The following is a 7214-nucleotide window of genomic DNA, read 5'->3' on the forward strand; positions in this document are numbered from 1 at the left end:
GGCCTTGATTTTTATGTCCTCTTTGTCTACAGGAGTAGTCCCAGAAGACTGGAGGATAGCAAATGTGGTTCCCTTGTTCAAAAAGGGGAGTAGGGATAGCCCTAGTAACTATAGGCCGGTGAGTCTCACTTCTGTTGTGGGCAAAGTCTTAGAGAGAATTGTAAGGGATAGGATTTATGCACATCTGGATAGGAATAATGTGATCAAGGATAGTCAGCATGGTTTTGTGAAGGGCAAGTCGTGCCTCACAAACCTTATTGAATTCTTTGAAAAGGTGACGAAGGAGGTTGATGAGGGGAAAGCGGTAGATGTGGTATATATGGATTTTAGTAAGGCGTTTGATAAGGTTCCCCATGGTAGGCTACTGCAGAAAATACGGAGATATGGCATTGAGGGTGAATTGGAGGTTTGGATTAGGAATTGGCTGGATGGAAGAAGACAGAGGGTAGTAGTTGATGGCAAAGTTTCTTCATGGAGTGCCGTCACTAGCGGTGTTCCGCAAGGATCTGTTTTGGGACCATTGCTGTTTGTCATTTTTATAAATGACCTGGAAGAGGGGTTAGAAGGTTGGGTGAGCAAGTTTGCGGATGATACGAAAGTCGGAGGAGTTGTTGACAGTGAGGAAGCATGTGGCAGGTTACAGCAGGATATAGAGAAGCTGCAGAGCTGGGCAGAAAGGTGGCAGATGGAATTCAATGTAGCTAAGTGCGAGGTGATTCACTTTGGGAAGAATAACAAAAAGATGGGGTACTGGGCTAATGGTCGGATACTTGGTAGTGTGGATGAACAGAGGGATCTTGGTGTCCATGTACACAGATCTCTGAAAGTTGCCACCCAGGTAAATAGTGCGGTGAGGAAGGCATATGGCGTACTGGCTTTTATTGGTAGAGGAATTGAGTTCCGGAGTCCTGAGGTCATGATGCAGTTGTATAAGACTCTGGTACGGCCGCATCTGGAATATTGTGTGCAGTTTTGGTCGCCATACTATAGGAAGGATGTGGAATCATTGGAACGGGTGCAGAGGAGGTTTACCAGGATGTTGCCTGGTATGGAAGGAAAATCGTATGAGGAAAGACTGAGGCACTTGGGGCTGTTTTCACTAGAGAAAAGAAGGTTTAGGGGTGACTTGATTGAGGTGTACAAGATGATTAGGGGGTTAGATAGGGTAGACAGTATGAACCTTTTCCCGCGTATGGAGTCGGGTATTACAAGGGGGCATAGCTTTAAATTAAGGGGGGGTAGATATAGGACTGATGTTAGGGGTAGGTTCTTCACTCAGCGAGTCGTTAGTTCATGGAATGCCCTGCCAGTAACAGTGGTGGACTCTCCCTCTTTATGGGCATTTAAGAGGGCATTGGATAGGTATATGGAGGATAGTGGGTTAGTGTAGTTTAGGTGGGCTTGGATCGGCGCAACATCGAGGGCCCAAGGGCCTGTACTGCGCTATATTCTTCTATGTAAAAGGCCTAGCACTCTCCAGCTGTCCTCGTACGACCTATTCTCCATTCCAGGCAACATCCTGGTTAATCTCCTCTGCAACCTCTCCAAAGCTTCCACATCTTTCCTAGAGTGAGGCGACCAGAACTGCACACAATACTCCAAATGTGGCCTGACCAAGGTCCTGCATAGCTGCAACATCCCCTCACGACTCTTGAATTCAATCCCTCTGCTAATGAACCCTAATACACCATAGGCCTTCTTACAAGCTCTATCCACTTGAGTGGCAACTTTCAAAGAGCTATGACCATAGACCCCAAGATCCCTCTGCTCCTCCACCATATTAAGAACCATACCGTTAACCCTATATTCTGCATTCTTATTTGTCCTTCCAAAATGGACGACATCACACTTGACAGGGTTTAACTCCATCTGCCACTCCTCAGCCCAGCTCTGCATCATATCTAAGTCCCTTTGCAGCCGACAACAGCCCTCCTCACTATTCACAACTCCACCAATCTTCGTATCGTCTGCAAATTTACTGACCCACCCTTCGACTCCCTCTTCCAAGTCATTAATAAAAATTACAAACAGCAGAGGACCCAGAACTGATCCCTGCGGAACTCCACTTGTAACTGGGCTCCAGGAGGAATATTTACCATCTACCACCACTCTCTGACTTCGACCGGTTAGCCAATTCTCTATCCAACTGGCCAAATGTTCCCACTATCCCATGTCTCCTGACTTTCCGCATAAGCCTACCATGGGGAACCTTATTGAATGCCATACTAAAATCCATGTACTCTACATCCACTGCTCTACCTTTATCCATATGCTTGGTCACCTCCTCAAAGAATTCAATAAAACTTGTAAGGCAAGACCTACCCCTCACAAATCCGTGCTGGCTGTCCCTAATCAAGCAGTGTCTTTCCAGATACACATAAATCCTATCCCTCCGTACCATTTCCATTACTTTGCCTTCCGCCGATGTAAGACTAACTGGCCTGTAATTGCCGGGATTATCCCTATTCCTTTTTTTGAACGGGGCACAACATTCGCCACTCTCCTGTCCCCTGGTACCACCCCCGTTGACAGTGAAGACGAAAAGATCATTGCCAACGGTTCTGCAATGTCCTCTCTTGCTTCCCACATAATCCTAGGATATATCCCGTCAGACCCGGGGGATTTGTGTATCCTCAAGTTTTTCAAAATGCCCAACACATCTTCCTTCCTAACAAGTATCTCCCCTAACATGCCAGTCCGTTTCATACTCCCCTCTTCAACAATACGGTCCCTCTCATTTGTAAATACTGATGAAAGGTACTTATTCAAGACCTATCCTATCTCTTCCGACTCAGTACACAGTCTCCCACTACTGTCCTTGATCGGACCTACCCTCGTTCTCGTCATTCTCATGTTTCTCACATACGCATAAAGGCCTTAGGGTTAACCTTGATCCTATACGCCAAAGATTTTTCATGCCCTCTCTTAGCTCTCCTAATCCCTTTCTTCAGCTCCCTCCTGGCTATCTTGAATCCCTCCAATGCTCTGTCTGAACCTTGTTTCCTCAGCCTTATGTAAGCCTCCTTCTTTGTCTTTACTAGATATTCAACTTCCCTCGTCAACCAAGGTTCCCTCATGCGACCATCTCTTTCCTGCCTGACAGGTATATACATATCAAGGAAACGTCGTATCTGTTCCTTGAAAAAGTTCCACATTTCAATGACATCCTTCCCTGACATCCTATGCTCCCAACTTATGCTCCTCAGATCATGTCTTGCAGCATCGTATTTACCCTTCCCCCCAATTGTAAAACCGACCAGGTTTCATCCACCTATCTCTCTCCATAACCAAGGTGAAAGTCACAGAATTGTGGTCACCATCACCAAAATGGTAACCCACTAACAAGCCCATCACTTGTCCTGGTTCGTTACCGAGTACCAAATCCAATATGGCCTCCCCTCTGGTCGGACAATCTACATACTGAGTTAGAAAAGCTTCCTGGCACACTGCATAAACACTGACCCGTCCAATCTACTTGATCTAAAGAGCATGCAATCAAAATTTGGGAAGTTGAAATCGCCCATGACGACTACCCTGTGGCTTCTGCACCTTTCCAAAATCTGTTTCCCAATCTGTTTCTCCACATCTCTGCTGCTATGAATGTCCTGGACCATTGAAGTGTTCCCCAACAGAGAAGGGGCAAACCAGTCTGTTAATTGATGTGCAGTCGTCATTCATCCTTTCTGTAGCATCTGCTCGGTTTCACCAAAGTACCATGCCTCAAAGCATTCTTGCCTGCAGTGTGTTTTTTTTTAGTTTAACGTCAGTCTAAACATTATGGCACAGACACAGCACATAGGGACTAACACCTTCAACAAATTATCTGGGTTGAGACTAATTATTAAAATTCACCTGAAAGTGTAACTATGAAAAGAACGTTTTGCGATTTACATAAGAAAGAAATGAACCTAACGTAGTCATTCTAACAGATGGAAGACTTAACAAACAATCAAGTTATTTTTCAATGTATAATTTCAGTTACGTCACACTGCGAACATTTGCTATAAATTCTGTATCTTACAACTGTGTACTCCACAAACACCTGATGAAGGAGCAGCTCTCCAAAAGCTAATGCTTCCAATTAAACCTGTTGGACTATGATCTGGTGTTGTGCGATTTTTCACTTCATATTAGAATGCGGATCTCACAATTAAAACAGAGATGAGGAAGCATTTATTCTCTCAGATAGTTCTGTATTATTTCTTGTTGCAGAAGGCTGTTGAGTAAGGGTCATTAGGTGTAATCAGATTCAGATTGGCAGATCTTCAAACAGCAAAGACCTCCAGAGTTACGGTTCGGCAAGACAGGAAAGAAACGGGCGTGAGCAATGATCCCGTTTGGCAGGAAGAACGAGGTGAAAAAGTACAAACTACAGAGTGATGGGGAAGGAATTGGTCAGGAACACTGGGACGGGAGAGGCTTAATGCTTCCTTTCTTTGCTGTAACTGGACACTGGTGTTGAAGTCTCAAATGGGACAATATTAGCCAAGTGGGTGAAATCTTACTTTCTGCTTGCTTTCTCCCGAGGCCTGTGTCACTCTTGGGGAAATGTGTCTGCGTGCTTCAGTCTATGGGTAAAAATGGAATTCACTGCTGCTTCATTCAGCCACACGGGTATTAGAACGAAACATCTGTTAATGACATGCGTTTAAAGACTCTTGCATTAATCTGCGGTTATTGATCCACAATTTAGATTCAGCCCCTACAGTTAACTTGCTGTCTTCTCCAGTTCTTCATCGTTCAATGTGATGCATCAAGTGTGTGTATAACGAGAGGGAGCTTGTTTCCCACATCTTGTGTTTATGTGTGTCTTATGTCCAGCCTTCACCAATGGCTAGAGCAAGGGGAAAGGATGAGACCGATGTGTAAATCTGTCCGTGCCCATGCACGGCACCCACATCAGTAATTCGCTACTGTGCATTTACAGCAGTTATCGGTACTCCTACACCCAGCCCCCTGCCCCTTTTGAAATATCTCCATTGTTTTGTGCTGTGTCTCTGTGCTCATTTCACCAAGGTGAATCACTTCTACCCAACCTGCTACAGATTTCATCTGACAAAACACTTATTAAGAATCCCATGCATAAACATGCGCTTCGCAACTCTCGTTATTTGGTTTTCATGGATCTCTTTCAGACAATAAAAGTTCACGGCAACTTGACTTGGAAAAGAAAATGGCGCTCCTTTTAATTATTCCAATTCAATCTACATTTCAATGCAGTATAGGCAACAGGCTCAAATTATTCTTTGAGACTTTATAATAGCGTCGATTCATATAAACACACTATTGGAGTTCCAATTTCAATAAGACAGCTGTGATCATCCAAAAATCGCAGCATTGAGAATTACTGGTAACGGCGACGAGAGTGGGATCCGAACCCACGCATGCAGAGCACAATGGATTAGCAGTCCACCGCCTTAACCTCTCGGCGACCTCGTCAGATGCGGGTCGATCTCTCTGATCTTATGAATAAGTGAATTGTGTAAATTATGCACACCATAGATATTTCTCCTTGGTATTGGTGAAATGATAAATAGCACAGTATGGTTCCAAGAGTATCGTCTGACATCTGGGTGTGGGACAAGCGCACTCCAACTGTGAAACTCTGCTCACAGTGATTAGAGCAAAAATGAAAAAATGGCTATGCAACAAGATCTGTTGAATTCTGTGAAGATTTGAAGTCAATGGAGTGGAGAGCCGGTGACAGCAGGAGATGTAATTTTTGTGTGTGAGGAATTGTTTTCCAAACTGGAGGAGAGTGCATAGTGCTCAATATCATTATTCTGAACATCTTTCTTCCGCTCAGATATTTTTGACACGCCCTTGTGTACAGGACAGACAATTTCAAAATCCTAAATAATTCTAAACTGACAATTGAATTCAACAATGCAAAAACCTTGATCTGTATCATTTTCCTGGTCCGTGCGACACCAAGTCACTGTATGATCACAGCAACACAGTGAGCAAGTGTCAGAAAGAAAATGAGTGTAGTGCCAGAGCGCATACTGGGAGCAACAGTTGACACACAGGGAAGTGCATTTCCCATAACATGAACTCTTCCCAAACAGCAGACTGTGGTGGAAGAATTCAGAGTGGTTTACACTTTGGAATTTGATACCAGAGACACAATGGAGATCTGTCATTGAGTCTGTTCAAGATGACGATTTTAATATTTCTATGAAAAACAAAATAAAAGACTCATAGGTCAGGGAATGCAAATGTTGAAATTGAACATTTCAACAAACTACGCATCTTTGCAATGAGTAGCTCACTACATTCCTCAAACGGGGTCAGAAACACTGGTGAAGATGATCGCATAATGCCAGTTACCAGCTATGGAATCAGAGAAACACGGTTCCTTATCGTTAAGGTACAGCCAGAAATGTAGAGGTAAACATTACTGTGTCGCTTCAGTGCTGCAAGTTACCAGTGCAAGGTATCTCTGTGCCAGTATAGTGAGCTGTGCTCTGCCGAAGTTTTAAGTTTGAGCCTCACATGGAGCAGCTTCGATTTGTCGTCGTGTTGAGGGGTACCGATGGAAGGTGATATTGAGCAAAGTCAAGTTTATGGAAAAGTACCAGTTTTTGTGGATTGAGAAACGACCTTTTCTGGATAATGACACCTTATTCAACAAACATACTACAAATATTTAAAACGTGAAGAGACATGTGTGGAGAGAGAGCCGAAGGTGATGTTTTAGGAGATGGATGACGTTTCCCATGTGACTGCGTTAAATTCCGGGAAAATCGATGTTGAGCTGGTTTCATGTTATGCACTTTGTTGCAAACTCGCATTTGTCATTGTAATAATCAAAAAAAAGACTGTTCGCAAAGGACCGTCGGAATATTGTTTTCAATTTTAGTCTGAGCATCTTTCAGCTGAATTGGTGTGCTGCAGAGAAGTACAGAGGGTTAAAAATACAAAAAAAGACAGGGTCTACTTGGTGGTGGAGATAAGAAAGCGTGAAATACACCTAATATCATGTGAATGTGATCAAGTCTTCAAAGTAGGTGTTGCGTCTCCAAGTGACGATTCTATTGCTACTAATTAGGATGCAACTTCTGCCTGCAGTTATTTTATGACATCAGCCCCATTTAGAATGTTTCACCTTGAATAATACGCTACTCCTTTCAAATCCATGAGCTTTTTATACTCAGTCTTATTCAGCTGTATGTGTTCATGAAATGCCTTTGTGTCTGAAAACAACCAAATTC

At 43.6% G+C, this 7214-nt stretch overlaps 1 non-coding gene across 1 annotated transcript; it reads right to left on the reverse strand.

Annotated features, from left to right (window-relative positions):
* Positions 1 to 5357: 5357 nt before the first annotated feature.
* trnas-gcu (transfer RNA serine (anticodon GCU)) lies at positions 5358 to 5439 on the reverse strand. Its single transcript has one exon. It is a non-coding gene; the product is annotated as a tRNA-Ser (tRNA).
* Between the last annotated feature and the right edge of the window lie 1775 nt (positions 5440 to 7214).

The sequence above is a fragment of the Chiloscyllium plagiosum genome, unplaced genomic scaffold (assembly GCF_037043375.1).
Source record: "Chiloscyllium plagiosum isolate Xiang-an unplaced genomic scaffold, Cpla_swu_hap1 HiC_scaffold_42, whole genome shotgun sequence".
NCBI lineage: Eukaryota > Metazoa > Chordata > Chondrichthyes > Orectolobiformes > Hemiscylliidae > Chiloscyllium > Chiloscyllium plagiosum.